The sequence below is a fragment of the Caretta caretta genome, chromosome 3, assembly GCF_965140235.1.
Source record: "Caretta caretta isolate rCarCar2 chromosome 3, rCarCar1.hap1, whole genome shotgun sequence".
Classification (NCBI taxonomy): domain Eukaryota; kingdom Metazoa; phylum Chordata; order Testudines; family Cheloniidae; genus Caretta; species Caretta caretta.
In genome coordinates, this window is record NC_134208.1 from 6,451,697 (window position 1) to 6,472,642 (window position 20,946).

Consider the following 20,946-nt stretch of genomic DNA (forward strand, 5'->3'; position numbering starts at 1 on the left):
GAGAGACTGCCTGGATAACTGATCACTTCCCATTTTATATACAGTGCAAAATTCAACTCCCTCTTAATTGCAGAGCTCCAGCCAGGACTTCCACAACCCGCAACGTCTCGTGTCCTGCACGACTCCGGTGTTTCGTCTGAGCGTGTTCGATCCTTGTGCTGTAGCAGGGAACACAGGCCGTACAAAACGCAGACCCAGATGCTTCCGGGCGCTATACAGCACGGCTGTCTAAGAAGGACCCGAGACCAAGAAGAGTGGCTTTTCACCCCTTCCTGGTCGAACCTCAAAGAGTTCTGACGGACTGTTAACTTTTGGAGCCCATAGCTCTGAGTCTGACCTCACACGGGCTTTAGATTGATGTAACCCTGTTGCTTTCAGTGGAGTTATTCCTGGTTTCCCTGCAGGGCACCTGAGATCAGAATCAGGCCCTCAGTATAACATGAGGGCAACATGAACTGTATTCAATCAAAGACATGAGAGCAATGTGCCCAAGATTCAAAGGCGGTTTGGAGCTCTTGCAAGCAGCCAGGGGGAGGTCTAGGCCAGTATGTTCTTGGAATCAGAATTGCCTCCCTTTGAGCCCCCCGAATGGACTAAGCAGCCACTGGAAGGTGATGTCCTCATCTACTGAATACGGCCGGGAATGCAGCTCAGCTGGCTGAGAACTCAGGAAATGCACCTGACTGGCAGATCCCATTACGGCTTCTCCTGCCTTTGGTGGTCATGGAGGACAATTACTCAGCACCCCCTTTTCCAACCGCAGAACAGATTTTAAGCCTCTCGCGTCATGAACGCTGCCTCGAGTTGCTCTAACTCCTCTCCTCCAGTCAGAGAGTTCACAGTCCGGTTGGGGGCCGAAACCAGACCCCCTCGCTGACAGAGGAACTGGACGGGACTGAGGAACTCCATGCTGCGAGTGGTGAGCACGAATTCCAAGAGTCCAGCTTTCATTTTCACTGTGGTCTCGGGCATCTCATTTATAGCCTGAAATCTCAGGTATTAAGTGTGTGTGTGTGGGAAGGTGGGAATGGGGAGCCGTTAATGGCGAATCAGGTATTGTCCTTCACCCGGCTGAAGGGAAAGCCTCCAACTTGCCTTCACACCGGCCCCCTTGAGTGCCAAAGCGGGCAGATTTTGATGGAGAAAAGTAGGAAAGTATTTTTAAGAATTGTGTGTGTGAATTATTTTTCCATTCTTCAACCAGGTCCAGACTTCCTTCCCCTCCATGCCCCCAACAAATATACACTTCCCTGGGCAATGGGGCTGCTTCTCTGTGGAGCCCACTGAGCCAACCCCCACATCAGATACACCCACCCTCCTTTCTATTTTAAGCTATTTGAATCCAGCTCTGCCCTTTCCTGCCTGCCAGTTAATTCCCGGGGAGAATCAGGAGAGTGGAGGTGAATTTGAATTGAAATTGACACTGATTCAAACTGCATTATGTCCCTGGGTAAGATATAACACATGGTGCATCTTATGTGTTGCCATTATATAACTTTAGCAGCAGCTAGAATTACTGCCAGGACAGAAATAGCCTGAAGAGCTCTGTCTTATTATTAGGAGGACTAGTGGCACCTTAGAGACTAACCAATTTATTTGAGCATAAGCTTTCGTGAGCTACAGCTCACTTCGTCTGAATGCATCCGATGCAGTGAGCTGTAGCCCACGAAAGCTTATGCTCAAATAAATTGGTTAGTCTCTAAGGTGCCACAAGTCCTCCTTTTCTTTTTGCGAATACAGACGAACACGGCTGCTACTCAGAAACCTCTCTAATTATTATTTAACATGTATAATGTGATAGCACCAAGAGGGTGACCAAGTCTGGGCCCCGCTGTGCCAGGGGCTGTACAAACTCTCCAAACATGTAATAGATCTCCAGGTCAAAATAGCATCTAATCTGACCTCCTGCAGAACACCGGGCTGTGAACTTACCCGGCCTGTGACTGTCCGTGGCCCAGAGAGCTTTCAGTCCCAAAGACAAGACAGAAGAGGTGGATTAAGCATTTAAAGGTAAGAATGGCTAGTTGCTTTCCCGGAGCTTGGGATGTTCAGAATCTCCCTTAAATCCGTTATGTGCCTCTGAATGCTTTGGGCTCTGTCTTTCCGTGCACGCTTACCTTAAAGGCCTGGTCTGCACACATTTTGTGTACCAGTATAACTATTCCAGTTGTGGGTGTGATTGTTACCTATATAGTTATAATGATTGTGATGGGATCCCTGGGGTGCAACCTGGAATTGGGGTACCACTGTGCCCCCTTAACTGTCCAGCCAGGGGTGTCTCTCACAATCTTTGCTAGTGACACCCCCAGGCCTGCTGCTGCTCTGGCGGTCCCTGGAGCTGCCCCCTGGAGCTGCCCCAATGCAGGGCCCTCCCCGGGGCTGCTTCTCCAGCCGCCCCTGAGACTGGTGCTCCTTGGGCGGTCCTTGGGGCCATCCCCAGGACCAATGCTGGGACAGTCCCCAGGGCTGCTGCTCTGGCCGCCTCCAGGACTGCTGCTGCTCGGGCGGTCCCCGGGGCCAGTTGCCCAGGGCCACCCAAGCAGCGACCAGTGCAGCTAGGCCTGGGGAAGCTGGTGCAGCTGGCCCTGGGGCTGCTGCTTGGGCGCTCCCAAGTGCCAGCTGCACCAGCCACTGCTGAGGCCAGCGGCTTGGGCACCTGGTGGCCAGCCGCACCGGCAACTTCAGCTGCAGAACTCATGGAGGTCGCATAAAGTCACGGAATCCGTGACTTCCGCAACCTTTGTGACAGAATTGCAGCCTTATTTATTACCCTGTCTGCCCCTCCCTCAATGTGGAGAGGACACACACTAGCCTTTGTAAACTGAGCTGAGATTTCCCAAACACTTCAACCAAAACACACTGTTTTAGGTAAAATATAATACAGGTTTATTAACTACAGAGAGATAGATTTTAAGTGGTTGGCACAGAAAGTCAGAGAGAGTTACCAAAGAAAATAAAAGGTCCTCGCACAGTCTAAATCTTAACCTTTATTAGACTAGGCAGTATTTAGATCAAGCAACTTTCTCACCCCAGTGGATGTTGCAGGCTGGTTATAGTTCTTAATACACAGGCTTCCCCTTTGAGCCTGGGACCAGTCTCCTCAGTTAAAGTCTTTGTCCTCCCAGCATTCTTGTTGCTTCCTGTGCAGGTGGGGGTGGAGAAATGCCAAAGCATGATGCCCCTGTCTCCCTATTTTATATCGTCAGTCCATGTGCCTAGAAAACACTAACTCAGATATGTCCTGGTGGGCTTTGCTGAGTCACAAAGTTGAGTAGTCCCCCACTGTATGATGCTTCTCTTACAGAATTGTAAATCCCTGGTTTACAACTCCCCTGCTGACTAATGGTCGCTTAACACCCTCCTGGAAGTGGATCACCTCCTGTGTTGTCACTGGGGAACTAGCAATAAAGACACTAAAACAGACAACACATTTCAGTAACAACCATGCAGCAAAATCTCATAACTTCATACATGCTAACGGTATACATATTTGGACAGAACAATGGGTTTTGGCAGATCAAGACCTTTTCATCTGATATCTTACATGGCATGCTTTGTATGAAATATATCATAATTATATGATGGGGAGAATATGGGTGCTCCAGGGGTCTGCTTTGAGGTACAGAATGCTACAGCGATACAATCCCTCTCCTGTGAACACAGTTATACTGATATAAAGGTGACTTATACTGGTATAGCTTATTCCCCTTCCTGTTCAGGAATGTAATGGGGTGTACTGGTCCATTAAGCCTGGGGGCAGGGGAAGATACTGTTCCAGCAATGTTAACAGGAGCACAGGCTCAGAAAGTAGTGAAAACTGGAAGAGAGGAACTGGTCCAGGGAATTAGCAGTGGGGTGGGAAGATCCCAGGACACTGCCACTTTAAGGGCCCGGGATCAGAAGTCCTGTAGGGTAGGATGGGGCAGAGCTTCCCTCTCCTTGGGCCAATCGGGGGAAGCTTTCAGAAGGAGGGCAGTATATTTACTGCATTCCCTCGCAGAGCAGGGTGTTTGTGGGCAGAGAAGGAAGCCTGGGCAGGAAAGCTACATTTCGGTTGGGCGGAATACGGTCTCCATGACCCACAGCAACATTGGGGGGGGGGAAAGCGAGGGGGAAAACTGTTTTTTAGGTAGAACTTGCCCTGGGATGGGCAAGGTTCTCAGGGGGGGGCCGGTGTGTACGAGGGTGGCTTGCCCGTAGGCTGGAGAGCTGGCGGCTAAGCCAGCCCTGATGAGCCCCACCTTCGAGGAATCGGGGATTCCAATGTAACCGGCAGTACAAGCTGCAGGGGGGAGTTGCGAGAGTAGCAGAGACTGCCAGAGGCAGGAGGCTCAGGAGACTGGAGATGTGTGAACTCTGGGGTTTGCTGATCCATTGCATAGCGCGTGGCTTGATTACACTTCGGTTCATTATGCAATATACTCAAGAGCCCAAATAACCAGGGCCAGTGAGGGTTATTGCCCGAAGACGATAAGAATAGAGGACGGGGGGAAAGGTGCAATACGATCTGAGGCCCTGGGAAGCCGTCCTGTCAGGACTGTTACATTCTCCTTCCCAACGGGACACACTGCAGCTGGCATTAGTCACATGAGGTTTTCCCACGTTACACATCTCTTAGCACGTCACGGAAATCCAACCCAGCCATCCGGCCCAGTTCCCTCATTCGTCGTTCTGTTCTTCCTAGGGCGAGCGTGTGTCCGGGTTTGGCCGGGATGGTCCCTTTTTTAAGCCCTGTCCCGGCCGTCCTGACTCTTTTGGCAAAAGTGGGCATTTGTCCCGTTTGCTCTTGCTCCCTCGACCAGTTGGCAAGAGCAATAATAGTGGGATGTAGAGGACTGTGCGGGGTGGGGGGTATGGTTCAAGCAGAGGGCAGGCAGGTCTCGAGCGAGCAGCGACGCCAGCCCCAGCCTCCTGCGTGGTGGTGGGGTGTCCAGCTAGCATCTCGGGCCTGTGAAAGGGGGATAATGACACATCTGTCCTTTGTAAAGGAGATTTTGAGCTCTATGGATGAAAGAGTGCTAGATCATAACACCGCCAGCCAGCCTTACTATTGTATTACTCCTGTGCCCTTCACAAGGGGAAATCGAACTATTCAGCTTTGCAATTTAAGAATTTGCAGGGGGGACTCGCTTACTCCTTCCATTCATGCTCACAGCTGGACTGAGGTGTTGGCGCTGCTCTGTGCCTCAGTTTCCCTCCCCCCCACTGGGAGTGACAGGGCAGCGTGGGGAAGCTTGTGTGGGCCGTGCTGTTGGACTCCTATGAGACTTCAGTCACCAGCATTGCCAGGGGGCACCTTTCACCAGTGCTAATGTCGGAAATCCAACAATGTGCAAAACTTGGAGCTGGAACTATCCTAAGGTTGTTCCCCCCGCAGGCCTGGGAGAGACGGAGTCTGAAGGCAAGTGCCTCTGTAGCTGTTGGGAAGCTGAGAAGGGGGCCCGACATAGTCCACACGAGGCTTTGGGTATCCTCCTTTCATAGAATCATAGAATCATAGAATATAAGGGTTGGAAGGGACCCCAGAAGGTCATCTAGTCCAACCCCCTGCTCGAAGCAGGACCAATTCCCAGTTAAATCATCCCAGCCAGGGCTTTGTCAAGCCTGACCTTAAAAACCTCTAAGGAAGGAGATTCTACCACCTCCCTAGGTAACGCATTCCAGTGTTTCACCACCCTCTGAGTGAAAAAGTTTTTCCTAATATCCAATCTAAACCTCCCCCACTGCAACTTGAGACCATTACTCCTCGTTCTGTCATCTGCTACCATTGAGAACAGTCTAGAGCCATCCTCTTTGGAACCCCCTTTCAGGTAGTTGAAAGCAGCTATCAAATGCCCCCTCATTCTTCTCTTCTGCAGGCTAAACAATCCCAGCTCCCTCAGCCTCTCCTCATAAGTCATGTGTTCTAGACCCCTAATCATTTTTGTTGCCCTTCGCTGGACTCTCTCCAATTTATCCACATCCTTCTTGAAGTGTGGGGCCCAAAACTGGACACAGTACTCCAGATGAGGCCTCACCAATGTCGAATAGAGGGGAACGATCACGTCCCTCGATCTGCTCGCTATGCCCCTACTTATACATCCCAAAATGCCATTGGCCTTCTTGGCAACAAGGGCACACTGCTGACTCATATCCAGCTTCTCGTCCACTGTCACCCCTAGGTCCTTTTCCGCAGAACTGCTGCCTAGCCATTCGGTCCCTAGTCTGTAGCTGTGCATTGGGTTCTTCCGTCCTAAGTGCAGGACCCTGCACTTATCCTTATTGAACCTCATCAGATTTCTTTTGGCCCAATCCTCCAATTTGTCTAGGTCCTTCTGTATCCTATCCCTCCCCTCCAGCGTATCTACCACTCCTCCCAGTTTAGTATCATCCGCAAATTTGCTGAGAGTGCAATCCACACCATCCTCCAGATCATTTATGAAGATATTGAACAAAACCGGCCCCAGGACCGACCCTTGGGGCACTCCACTTGATACCGGCTGCCAACTAGACATGGAGCCATTGATCACTACCCGTTGAGCCCGACAATCTAGCCAGCTTTCTACCCACCTTATAGTGCATTCATCCAGCCCATACTTCCTTAACTTGCTGACAAGAATACTGTGGGAGACCGTGTCAAAAGCTTTGCTAAAGTCAAGAAACAATACATCCACTGCTTTCCCTTCATCCACAGAACCAGTAATCTCATCATAGAAGGCGATTAGATTAGTCAGGCATGACCTTCCCTTGGTGAATCCATGCTGGCTGTTCCTGATCACTTTCCTCTCATGCAAGTGCTTCAGGATTGATTCTTTGAGGACCTGCTCCATGATTTTTCCAGGGACTGAAGTGAGGCTGACTGGCCTGTAGTTCCCAGGATCCTCCTTCTTCCCTTTTTTAAAGATTGGCACTACATTAGCCTTTTTCCAGTCATCCGGGACTTCCCCGGTTCGCCACGAGTTTTCAAAGATAATGGCCAATGGCTCTGCAATCACAGCCGCCAGTTCCTTCAGCACTCTCGGATGCAACTCGTCCGGCCCCATGGACTTGTGCACGTCCAGCTTTTCTAAATAGTCCCTAACCACCTCTATCTCCACAGAGGGCTGGCCATCTCTTCCCCATTTTGTGATGCCCAGCGTAGCAGTCTGGGAGCTGACCTTGTTAGTGAAAACAGAGGCAAAAAAAGCATTGAGTACATTAGCTTTTTCCACATCTCTGTCACTAGTTTGCCTCCCTCATTCAGTAAGGGGCCCACACATTCCTTGGCTTTCTTCTTGTTGCCAACATACCTGAAGAAACCTAAAGCATGGATGGGGGAGTAGTTGCAATCGGCCCCATCGGGCGTGGAGCTGTGTTTCCTCTTCTTCCTTGTGTCGTGTTCGCGCCCAGGGGCCCATTGTGCCAGGCACTGTGCAAACGCAGAGCAGAAAGGTTAGATTGTAAACGAGGGTCTGTGAAGTGGCCAACAGGGGCCCTCTATCAGGCAAAATGTGGGTGCTTCTGTGTCTGTCATCCTGGCCAAGACAGGACTGGGAGGGTGAAGTGGGCGCTGATTCTGCCGGAAGCGGAGGCTGGTTGGAACTGAGCTGTAAGATGGCGGAGGACAATGTTCATATCGTCAACCGAACAGACACCTGAATCTTGGCTGACATTAGAATTTTGTGTGCGGAGCTGATGGTGCCCTGCTCTGTCTCCTGAACAAGGGGTTCGTTAGCCGCTCAGACAGCCACAATAACAAGCAGAGTACGAATACCTAGCAGATCGGGGGAAGTGATCGTTCCCCTCTATTCGGCACCAGTGAGGCCACTTCTGGAGTATTGCGTCCAGTTTTGGTCCCCCCATTACAGAAAGGATGTGGACACATTGGAGAGAGTCCAGCGAAGGGCAACAAAAATGATTAGGGGTCTAGAACACATGACTTATGAGGAGAGGCTGAGGGAGCTGGGATTGTTTAGTCTGCAGAAGAGAAGAATGAGGGGGGATTTGATAGCTGCTTTCAACTACCTGAAAGGGGGTTCCAAAGAGGATGGCTCTAGACTGTTCTCAGTGGTAGCAGATGACAGAACGAGGAGTAATGGTCTCAAGCTGCCATGGGGGAGGTCTAGGTTGGATATTAGGGAAAACTTTCACTAGGAGGGTGGTGAAGCCCTGGAATGTGTTACCTAGGGAGGTGGTGGAGGGAGGTGGTGGAATCTCCTTCCTTAGAGGTTTTTAAGGCCCGACTTGACACAGCCCTGGCTGGGATGATGATTTAGTTGGGGATTGGTCCTGCTTTGAGCAGGGGCTTGGACTAGATGACCTCCTGAGGTCCCTTCCAACCCCGATATTCTATCATTATCTTGGCGGTTTTGTGTAACAAGCTTGCAGTTGCTCTTCCCTCTCTGCCATCCAGGGGCGCTCAGCTGCCGTGCCTGCAGTCCATTATAGAGGCAAACTGATTGAGAAGAAGGCTGATCCTGCGGGTAATGCACTAAATGGGGAGCCAGGCGAGCTGGGTTCTCTTCCCCGATCTGCGACAGCTTCTGTGTGTGACCTTAATCTGTCTGTGCCTCAGTTCCCTGCCAGCAGAATGGGGATTGTGCTTCCTTTGTCTGGGCGGATTGGAAGCTCTTTGGGGGTGGGGAATATCTCTGTGTTCAGGGCCTGGGGCAGTGGGGTCTTGATCTCAGCCAGGTGCTATTATTGAATAACTTCCATGGCAGGCTCTCATGCTTATTTCTTCATCCAGATGCCTTTCACCCCCCGCCGCCATCTCATAACAGTAAATCGTCCCAGAGCGGGTTTCAAAAGCTGGCTGCTTTTATTATCCCTGTAACATCGTCCACCAGGCTTGACAAGGCCGCGCTCTGGGAAATATGGAAATGGTTCTCAAGCCGCCCTCAAATTGTTGAATTACAGCTGCCTGCCAGCTTTTAGATGGAGCAGGGTCTATGTCTGACTCCGATATTACCATCGCTCCAGAAAGGGACTCGGTTTACAAGGAGCCTTTCTGGTACCCGCTTGAAAGGAGGCAGATAGATCTGATGCGGATAGATCTGATAGCACTTTAAAAAAGATGGAGGGGGGAGTGGGGGCAGACCAAGAGAAAGTGAAAGTGATGTGAGACATGACGAGAAGCCAAACAGTTACAGCAAAGTCTTTTTGCAAGGTGTATGCCCGTGATGTGTAGCGAAGTGAATGGGCAAACAAGCTAGCCTTAGATTGCTCGAGCTCAGTTTTCAATTCTCGCTTGTCATGAGTGTAGCGTTCTCAGCAGACATTTATTATTATTATTATTAAAGTAGCAGCTAGAGAGCCCAACTGAGATCAGGCCTCCAATGTGGTGAGAGAGTGCCCTGGCCCTGAAGGGTTTACAACATAACTAGACAAAGGAAGTATTATTACCCTCATTTTACAGATGGGGAAACTGAGGCACAGAGCAGCAAAGTGACTTGCCGCAGGTGACACAGGAAGTCTGTGACAGATCCAGGAATTAAACTGAGGTCTTCTGCATCATAGTTAAGCACCTTCACTACAAGCCCATCTTTTCTTTTGCCTGGGTAGGTTACCTTTATCACAGAATAACCCCCCAGGTGGGAGGTTCTGCTTAGCAGCCTTTTCCCTGGAGCGGGTAGGGGGTGGACCCAGTCAGGCCTGGCATGCGTCGGAAGAGAGATGGTGAGTGGGATTCCAGTCACCTCTGAGTGCTGGCGCTCAGGGGTGCGTTGACCAAGCCTGGGGACAAGGAGATGATGCAGAGCCCCTAACTGCATTTTGTCTGGCTTTACCCAGTGTGATTAGCCCCTCGACTTAAAATTTTATCCCCAAATTAGAAATAAAAAGTATGCATCTAACCCCTTCAAATCCATTTCAGAACTTCTATCCAACAAAACACAGTGTAAGGGCCAGATCTTCCCCTGGTGTAAATCATCATTTCTCCATGGATTTGCCATAGCTGAGGGTCTGGCTCTCAATCGTTAGTCCTAAACTTTCCCGGTCCAAGAGCCTGTCTGGGGCGTCATTCATTGACCTACTGGCTCTTTAAGAGCTGAGTTTCCTTTCTAAATCCTAAAGCAAAAAATGATTGAATCTTAACACTTGGTGAGCAACAGCTCGTTGTAGCTGCTGTCGGTCCGTGGCATGAGATCTGAAGAAACGTTTCTTCCCTCTGCTCCAAGTTTTAAGTTTCTGTGAGCTTGCCAGTAGATATGGCCCTGGACCAAACATCAAGCGCCCTGGGTTCTATCATGCCTCTCTGCACTTCATTTCCCACCTCTGTCGTGTGGAGATACTGATCCTTCCCTTGTTACATGTTTTGAGAGCTATGGAGGGAAAGTGCTGAGTGGTGTTTGTTATTTCTATCACTTGCTATTTGTTTTTTTGCATTTTGCTTCCCTTAGTCAGTTTCAATTTCCTGTTCTGGTTCTTAGGCACTGTTGCTTTTAGGTTGCCAGTAATGTAGGTGAATATTTCCAGTCCCTCCCCATAAGACACACAACTGCTTGCATTTGTTTTTTTCCCCTAAATGAAAACATAAGAACGGCCACACTGTGTCTGACCAAAGGTCCATCTAGCCCAGTATCCTGTCCTCTGATGTGCCCAATGCCAGGTGCCCCAGAGGGAATGAACAGAACAGGGAATCATCAAGTGATCCATCTCCTGTCACCCATTCCCAGTTTCTGGCAAACAGAAGCTAGGGACGCCATCCCTGCCCCTCCTGGCTGTTAGCCATTGATGGATCTATCCTCCGTGAACTTATCTAGTTCTTTTTTGAACCCGGTTATAATCTTGGCCTTCACAACATCCTCTCCTCTGACAAGGAGTTTCACAGGTTGACTGTGCATTGTGTGAAAAAATACTTCCTTTTATTTGTTTTAAATACTTCCTTTTGTTTGTTTTAGTATTGTTTAAAATATTTCCATTCATACTGGGTTTTATTAAAACAGACCCCACTGAAAGCCGGAACTTGGGGCTTAAACTATGTTGCATTCCTTTAAGCTAAAGATGTTAATATTTAGCACTTACATTAAAGATCCTGCTGAAACACCAACATAACTGCATTGGTTTCAGGGGAGTTATTCTGCCTTTATACCAGTTAAGCCAAGATTCTAATCTGTCTATGCAAAGGGCTATGCAAACATAAGCCATTTCCACTCATGTTACCAATTGTCATTTATCCTAACCCTCGTATTTACCAGCTGAAATCTTGTCTGTCTGCTCCTGTGAATTTTTTAAACATGATGATTTGGAGAGAAACATGTTATAGTTCATTCGGATCTAACACATAACATATTATAGTTTGCCGTGCAATTGCACCATCTCACTGCTGGCTAAGAAGAACGGGCTCACAAGAGGAAGAAATTAACAATTGGTTTCCATGGTTTTGCCTGCTCTATTTGCATAGGATTCTCCTTAGGAACAGGAACCCAGGAGTCACCAAGGAAAATACAAAAGGAGGATGTCCAAGCTACATTAAGGGGGTGTTGAGCAGCGTTAATGGGGGTGCCTCTCCAGAGGGTTGGACAAGGCCACTTAGTCAGTGGTGAGTACGAAGGGTGAGGGTGATGGAGTGTGCAGCCTGGAAGATTGCTGTTAAGCTTGGATTCACACACACACACAATGCAGCACTTAATGAAGCAAATTGAACGGGTTGTGTGGGTGTCTTAAAGGCTTCCCATCAAAGCGAGTGAACCCCAGTCATGGGGCATCCTAGATGTTAGCAATGGAAAAGTCCCACGAAAGAGTCAGTCTGGCTCCCTTCTGATGCAGGATAGTATGTTGTTATCAAATCCTCATGCCCTGCGTGATGCATGTGACCTAATTGATTCTAGGGTTGTCAGTCCCAACCATTCATAAAACCTCGACTCAGCCCCCCCCGAATTATAAGATTTTAAAGTAATAAATACTGGCTTCTTCTTATTTGGCTTACGGGTTAGGAGGAATGGTCAGCAGGAAGCATTTGGTCCCATTCTGTGAAAACTTTCAAGAGTTCAAAGCTTTTTCCTGTCCTGAATTGGGACAAAAAGTCAAAAATCTTCAAAATTTTCACAAGGTCAAAATTGGGAGGGAAAAAAATAATTCTGAGTCCAATGAATTTTGTTTTAATTTTGTTTGACTCTAATTAGCTTAAATTTTGAAGCGAACAATTGTTTCGAACCAGAAAATTATTTTTTTAAAAAATGTCAGAACAAAACATTTCAACCATTCTGAAGCTTTTTCTCAACATTTTGTTGAGCCAAGACATTTGTCTAAATCTACTCTTCCTCACAAAAAGTTTCCATTTTGACACCCCACCCTCCCCCCACAAGTAATTTCATTGTAAAAATTCCTGACCTGGCCTAGTTTTGAGCCTTCAAGGGGGTCATGTTCTCAGGCTTTTCTCCATTGCTGAAAGGGTAGAAATGTACCTTTTTCTTCAGTGAAAGCTGAGATTCTCACGTAATCTCATGCCTCCAGGAGCTGGGGCCTTAAGGAAAACTTCATATATTCCCAAACTTGTGATAAAATCACAGGAGCTGGCAACACTGTATATTCACAAAAAGAAAAGGAGTACTTGTGGCACCTTAGAGACTAACCAATTTATTTGAGCATGAGCTTTCGTGAGCTACAGCTCACTTCATCGGATGCATACTGTGGAAACTGCAGCAGACTTTATATACACACAGAGAATATGAAACAATACCTCCTCCCACCCCAGATTTTCAGATCAGAAGGGACAATTATGGTCATCTTGTCCTGCATAACATACACCAGAGAATCCACCCAATGATTCCTGCATCAAGCCCAAACCCTGATCTATATGGCATTCCATTCTTCCCAGCCCAGTGCAGTATCCTTACTCTGGCATCCTTTGTGCTTTCTTTATTTTGATTTCCCATTTGTTGCCCCTTCTGCCAACTGAATGTCCTATTCTGACAACAGTGATACCCCTTTGAGTGATAGCAGAGATCTGGGGCATTACAGGTTGGCTTCCCATTTGGAGGAGAAATCAATGATGTGGAGCCAGGGTATATTCTAAGTGTAACTTCTTTAGTTACACAGATACACCAGTCATGGAACAGAGGTGGTCATAAACAGCATGAAGGCGATCCTTTCTTCCAGGAATCTTATCCCAACCCCAATGCCTCGTTTCCATGGAGCACTTTTGCCAGAAGAACTGATCAGAGAGTCAGGCAGAGTTAGAACTTTGATGCGATTACAAAGGGAAGTTGAGTTGTACAGTTTGTTAAAAGGCGTGTGACACTGGTGCAATGGTGGGCATGTAGGTGTACTGCTGCCCTCTGTGGGAGGGAATGTCAGCCATGTATTTGTAAGCATGTGGTCAGAGCGCCCTGGGGTAATTGGAGTTCCATGGACAATATAAACGCTAAGGCTTCTACTGCTAGCAACGTTTTCCTTTGGTTACAGGGGTGGGAGTAGGGCTACATTTTTGGCGGAGACGTTTCCTACCTTGATTCTTGTGCTTGACTAGGAAGTCCATGCAGCAAGAGTTTTTAATTGATGAAATGCATGTGGCCATTGATTCTGTGGATGTGGAGTTACAAAAACAGTGTCCTAGCAGGAGCCACCAGATGGTGCTGTTACACACAGACTTTCAAGTTCTTTTGAAATGCTCATTCTTTGCAGACATGCTGTAGTGTTATTCGTGTTATGATGTAGGTTCTTTGGGGGAGCTAGTGCAAATAGCAAGGGATTTTGCTCTCTGCCTTAATTTCTCTCACTAGAGTCAATTCTCAGTGCAATGTTTCTTCCTGGGAACCATGCATTGGTGTTTGGGCTCAGAATCCTGAAGTGGGGGTTTACCTGCATGTTGTTTGACCTACCTCTGTTCCAGGATGTAGGGTGTAGATAAAATAAGTTACACCAAAAAACTATATAAATTCCACATCACTGATCCTCCTCCACCAGGAAACTGACCTGTAAGCCCCCTGCATCTGTTACCTCTCAGCGGAAGGCATGCCAAAATGAGTTAACAATACTTAGGTGGCTTCTGTGATCCAGCAAGTCTGATATTTACTTGTGCTTCATTTACTACTTTGGCAAAAAAATAAGTTCTCTTCTGGTAGAAAATGCAGAATTAGCATGTGATGGGGTGTATTGACCCAACACCTGCTGAGAAGGAGTTAACGAGAGCGTGAGAGCCCCCCACCTGGTTACACCTGGAGGGTGTGCCAGGCTCAAGGAGGAGTTAAAAGGAAGGAGTTCTGAGCAGCTGGGAGAAGGAGACCCAGGAGACGTGTGGTCTGGAGGTCCCTCTGTGGGGAAGGCCTGAGAGGAACCACAAGGAGAGAGAACCATGGAGAAGCTCCGGGAGTGGAGTCAAGTCCTGTGGTGCACCTTGGAACAGCCCAGGAAGGCAGCGCTGCTGACGAGTGTTCTGTAACAAGCAGAGACCTGGGGAGCACCAAAGAGGGACTCGCAGGTTCAAGACTGGGGTGGCTGGAAGTGGCTTAGTTGGTATTTCGCCCGGTGCTTGGGATCTGCGGAGGAGCCCGGGGAGCTGCTGCTCTGAAGGCAGAGTGAGGTGGAAGAGGAGCCCAGGCAGAGCGGGAGACATGGCGATTGCCCAGAAGCGGTGCAACTCTAGGGTGGCCCAGGCAGATGGCCACGTCCTCGCTAAGGTTACCAAATTTCTGACCGAACAAAACCAAACGCTCTTGCCCTGCCCCTTCCCCAAGGCCCCGCCCCACTCACTCCATCCCCCCTCCCTCCATCACTCGCTCTCCCCTACCCTCACTCACTCGCTCATTGTCACAGGGCTGGGGAGGGTCCCTTTTCGACAAGGCGTTTGGTTGAATACTGGACAGCCGGCAACGGTCGCCAGGACACTGCAGCCCAGAGGGAGAGAGCCAAGTTGAGTCACTGCAATGCCAGGCCACGTCACTAGGGGGCGCTCCAGGTCAGTGAGTCTACAGCATAGTGACAGGTTTCAGAGGAACAGCCGTGTTAGTCTGTATTCGCAAGAAGAAAAGGAGGACTTGTGGCACCTTAGAGACTAACCAATTCATTTGAGCATGAGCTTTCGTGAGCTACAGCTCACACAAAGTCCTGTCTGAGCTTGGCAGACGTCTCCGGGGAAGGGGTGGCGGGTTTACTGTGGGGCCCGGTCCATGGTGTTCATGCCAGGTGTTCTGGGAGGTGCTTGACTGCCCCCCCCCGGCCTGCGCTCAGAGCCAGCCCAGCACGACTTGCTCACCTGCTAGGATCTGAACAGGCTGATCAAAATTTTAAAACAACCCAACCCTCAGAAAACTCCAATTACTGGCCTGACCTTTCTGTGGCTAATACATGTCCCTGCCTCTTCTAAGTGGAGGGGTGTATTTTTCTAATAGGAGCAACTCAGGGGATTCACAGATTTATCTTGAGAAACGAGTATTTCTGCCTCGCATTTCTTTTTCCATAGCCACTGGAGTAGCAGCAGGAATTAGAGCGTGTGGGCAGGGTTGTGAGCTGTCCTGATTTTCACAGAATAGCCCCAGCTCTGATTGCACCACGCGGTGTCCTACAAAGTGTTTTAGTGACCCACCGTTTGATCCCCATCTGTCATCAGTGGGGATCAAACCCAGAGCCCCTGGCACTTCTACCATCCCAGCTAACAGAGAAACTCACCGATAGCTGGGCATTAGTAGTAGACTGTTGTAGTTATGCGGGTCCACCACTAGTGGGAGCTGTGATGCCATGGGCTGTGCCAGTGTATTACAGGATATTGACAGCGGGCCCAGGAAGGGGGCAAGGAACTTTCACTCTCTGCTACTATTTGGTGTTGCATTTTCATTGTGCTTGATCTCTGACCTGCCCCGAAGCTGGAGGGAGTGGGTGGGCATCAGTCATGTTCCCTCCCTCCTCTCCGGCCTGGCACTGCGTGGTGATGCCAGCCGCCAACGAGCAGCAGCAGCCTTTGCCATATCTGTGCCAACCAATACACTTGGCTCAGGCCAACAGCGGCATCTTTGCATCTCGCCAGCCAGGCACCGGCTCCTTGGCAGGTCTCAGCTCCCAGTTGCCTGGACCAGCTCATGGCGACTGATGCCGCATGTGGCAGAGGGAAGTCATGTACTAGATGGCATTGGCCCAGTCAGAAGCCCCGGCCGCTGGCCAGACCTGCTTTGTGGTCATGGGGCCTGCGCGGTGCTGCAGCCAAGGCTCAAGCTAGCTATGACTTTGCTGAGCACCCAGGTGAGCTTAGTGCCCGGGTACAATGCCCTGCCTGTGTATCCCAGGTCGAATTCCCCTGCTGCGCTGCTGAATGCCCCATGTCTGAGTGTAACCATGGAATCACATGGAAGGCGCCTGGATCGGGGTGTGCTTGTCACCGTTCCAACTGGCCTTCGCCCACCTGAATGTCTCTCTTCAAAATGTATCAGGCTAGCGTGTGTCGGTCTGCCCTGGGCTGGGTTATTCGCATCCGCTAACCTCTCCCTGGCCTCCCGGTTCTCCAAAGCGCCATGTCCCGCCGAAGCCACATGCTCTCAGCGGGGCATATTCAACGCAGTGACGGGAGAGGAGAGGTTACACACGTGCCAATGGCAGCAAAGCCAAGAGACAAGAATCTCCGATCCCACGGGGCTTCCCCCTTCTCCCTGCTCCTGTCCCTCCCTTCTCCCCTCGTGCCATGGCCAGGTTAAGAGAAAGTTCTGACCAACAGCATGAGACGCCTTCTCTCAAGCTCCTACCGACTGCTGGGGACCCCTTTGTACTTCAACGATCTCGTCCCACTTCCCTGCTCTGGCTCTGCCAGCCCCGCTGGGACTGCCTGCCCTTTCCATATGTCTGTGTCGGGGTTTGCCCATCCAGCCAGGCCGGGTGGCCCACTGGGGCAGGTTGAGGGGGCCCAGCCGCACCCGAGGAGCCGGGGCCAGCATGCACGCCGCCCAAGGGGCTTGGCTCGTTCACAGGCACCTCACGCACGGCTTGCAATGATGTCACCCCAGCACCCAGCTGGAGCACGTGATGGGGCCAGGCCGTGAGCTGAATCCGTGATTCCCCAGCACCTGTGGGGGCGGTGGGTGGGCCGAGCGGGCTGCACTGGGTAAGGGGAGGGCGAGGCTGCTCCAGCACCATCTGGAACAAAGACATCACTTTCCCATCCCTCTTGTCCTCCCCTAGGCCCATGGCCCGGAGGCTAATGAGGCTGTAATTAAAGGCAGCTCAGCCTCCTCCCCCTGCAGCACCCGGAGCTGGAGATTTACAGGGATGGGAAGCTTTAAACAGGCAGGATGGTTTCCTATTGGCCACTGTTGGCAGCATGATGTCATTGCCATCCAATCAGGAGACAGACCGCTCCCCTTCTGTTCCCCCCCCCCCTTTCCCCTCTTCATCCAGGAGGGTGTGAAAAGTCTGGCAGGAATTAACCCCTTGTGGATTTTAGTCTGCCAGGGAGAGAAGCCCCCACAAGAATGCCTCCCGCTCCCCCTCTGCTGGCGGGCCAGCACCACCAGGGCTGGGACACCTACAAGGGGAAGGAAAGGATGGTACGGGCCCCCGGGCCGGGATGGCAGTGCCCGTGTGCCTGGCTGCGTATGGGCAATTTTCCATCAGTGTCAACTAGCATAGAGAATCCAAGACTCCGCCCGTGCCACCCCCCCCCCCCCTCCATTTGCCAGGCTCTGAGGCAGGGGTGGGGGGTTGCATTTGAAAAAGACTGCTCTCTGAAGGTAACTTCTCTGCAACTCGATGGGGAGGAGAGGGGTGTTGGGGGAACAGCCAGGGAAATGGAGCTGGTTGCTCAGCGCCGAGCAATCGGGAAAAGAGCATCTGTCCAGGCTGCAAAGCTGACGAGGCTGCACCTGTGTAGGACTCAGCCCAGGTGCGCCCTGGATGGGGACTCCGGAGATCTGCCGTCAGTTCCTGGCTCTGCCACAGCCCTCGGGCGTGTCCCTCAGTCGTGCTGTGCCTCGGTTCTCCAGTGGTAAAACGCGAAGAACAAACCGTCCCTTGGCCAGCCGTTGTCTGCCTTGTCCGTTACTAGGTGTATGTACAGCACCTAGCACACGGGGGCCTCGGACTGTGCTACCAAAGAGATCACTTCTCTCGCTGCACCCATCACCTCCCACCACAGCCTATGTTCCACCAGAACCCTCAAACTAGCCACCAGGAGGGGGAGGTCCAACCCGGACCTGCCGACAGTGCGGGGGCAGAGGGAGGTCAGTGGCTTCAGCAGATGTTACTGAGCATGCTCAGTCCATGTGAAACCAAGCAGCAAATCTGGCTGAGGCACGTGACCCCACATGCCCCCCCCCCTCCTCCCCGCCCCCAACACACACACACACATTGCCTCTGGGTCCATGAGTGCCAGAATTAAACGTTCCACAGGGGACGGACCTGGACTGTGGAACTCACGGCCACAAGAGCTAGGGGTGACCATGGGCCTCATCACATCTGAACCCAAATGTAAAACTCATCTCTTTAACTTAGCTCTCCCATATACACATGCTGGCCCTATCGACTGATCAACCCATTCGCCCTACAGGCTGGGCAGAGAGACTGGGACTGCGGTTCCCTTTCCAAAGATTTGGGAGATGCTCAGGTACTGAGGGCATGGGAATGGGGGGGGGGAGCTGCTTTCCAGCCTGTTATCCTTTGTGTTTGTGTGCGTGTGTGTATGTGTATGTGTGTCAAGGGGAGGTGTAGAGCTGAGCTGGCTTGATGCTTTGCTGCCCTCCCGTCCCCATGTAGCTGTGATGGCCCCACTGGGATGAGGCTAAAAGCCTTTAAGGAATGAGGCAACATCAAACATCTCTTGCCCCTCCCCCTTTAGAGCAATATTGCCCCGCTCAGGTACCGTGGTCAATGTCAATGAATGATGCTCCCTCCTTCTGCCTCCGTTCATCACTCACATCTTGTTGCCATAGCAATGGGGACCAGGGACAGCCTCTGCGGGTTCCCTCGCGGCTCACCCCGGCTGGCCTCTGCGGAGACATTGGCTCCAGGATCTTGTGTCGGGGGGCCACGGCAGCTCCCTCCTCCTGCTACACCTCACTGTCCCCTCCCCTCCATCTCTCCAGGGGAACCTGCTGGGATCTGATCCAACGTGAGGCTTCCCGCGATCCCAGGCCTGCGTCACCCTGTTAGACCATGGGAGCTGGTGCCAGGCGAGCTGCCCCGGGGGACCTCAGTTGGCTGGACTGATGCCGTGCAGGTGTCCGTGGGACAGCTGGGCAGGAGATGACGAAGGTCCTGGAATGAAGCTTTGGTTCATTAGAAATATGGCAGGTTTCAGAGGAACAGCCGTGTTAGTCTGTATTCGCAAAAAGAAAAGGAGTACTTGTGGCACCTTAGAGACTAACCAATTTATTTGAGCATGAGCTTTCGTGAGCCACAGCTCACTTCATCAGATGTTTACCGTGGAAACTGCAGAAATATGATGGCTTTTCCCCCTGCAAGGAAATCAGCCAGAAATTCCACATCACATGGGACGAGAGGCTTAGCTGGTTAGTCTGAGCTCCTTGGAGGCTTCGGACAGGTATAACCTGAGCTTTGTGTGCCATGGGGTGAAGGCAGGAATGGGAAAGGTTGTCTCATTTTCTCCATGACTTTAGGCCCCCAGCTGGCAAGGTATGTCAGCACAGGCTTGATTTTAAGTACATGGGTCATTAAAGTTAACGGGACTATTCCCCCGCTTCAAATGAAGCTTGTATTTAACGGCTTGCTGGGCTGGGTCCTGAGGATATGGGGATGGGCACTTCTTATCGGAAGGCTCAGAGTTTGATCGGTTGGGCTCTGACTCTGACTCACCAGACGTCTTGGGCTGGAAGAGTCGTGAGAACTTGTTCTCTCTCATGATTCTTGGTCCTTCAGGCTTCCAGACAGGCCAGAAAAATCTAGCACAGATTCCCAGTTTGTGAACTGGCCAGGAATCCCATGGAAACAGCCTGCCCTGTGTTAGATAGGCCTCTCTTCTTCCAGGCTTGATTAGACTTTGGTAGAACAGGCCCCCTACTTCTGAAAGCTAATAGACGTCATCCCTTTAGCTGCAGCAAGCGGGGGCTCTGCTGATGGTCCCGTGTCCAAACCCACTGCCGAGTCATGCTGTGCTGCCATGATACCGGCTTGGTCGCTAATTGCTCTTGGACCCTGTAACGGATAATATATAATATTTTGGATGACGATTGTGTGTGCCTCAGTTTCCCCTGTGAGCTGCCTGGTTTACTAGGTGGTGCGGGGGAAAGGTTGTTCAATCTTTGCAGGTGGGACCGACGCCTGGCTGCCTGGTTGCCTACGGAGAGTCCCAGAAGGCAATTGCCCGACATGGGGCACTGAGCAACTAACGACCCAGGTGGCCCACCCTCTCTGGAGGCCAGCCGGGGGGGACCAGCTGGAGAACGAAGCCTGAGGCGGAGGCCAGGTGACTTTGAACACAGAACTAAGGAGGGGCTGCTGGAAGCAGGCTGGGACTCAGGAGGGGTCAGAGGGAGCTCTGGGTTCTGAACTGAGGCAGGGGGACTATGCTGTAACCCTCTGCTCTCTGGGATAACTAAGTACTTCATACGCCACGTTCCAGACATCTGATACACCCTCCTGCTTTTACAGCACTGGCTGCCAGTCACCCCAGAGCCGGATTAAACTGGGGGTGCCTTGTTCCCTTTGGGAGCGTAAGTCTTCCCCAGGTGTCCGATCCAGGGGAACTCGCCGCTGGGAGCTCGCGGCGTGAAGCCGGGGTGCTGAAGGCTGGGAGGTTTGGACCTAGGAGGCAGTGAGGCCAAGGAGCTGACCCCAGCAAGAGAGTGTGACCCTAGGGGGCTAACACACTGTAGGGGGTCCTCCCAGGGACCCTTCCAGAGCTGGGTGAGAGAGCACCGGACCTGTGGATGTTACAGCCACTCAGCCAAGCTGTGATGTTCAAACACCTTTTGCTCTGGCCCTGGGCAGCAGCTTCCCTATTTGTTACTGTCTCACCGCCCTGGCCTGCCTGTCCATGGAGGGCACGTACCAGAGGGGATGGCTTTGTAGCCTCTGGACTTCCTACAGCCTGCGTATTGAAGTCTGGCA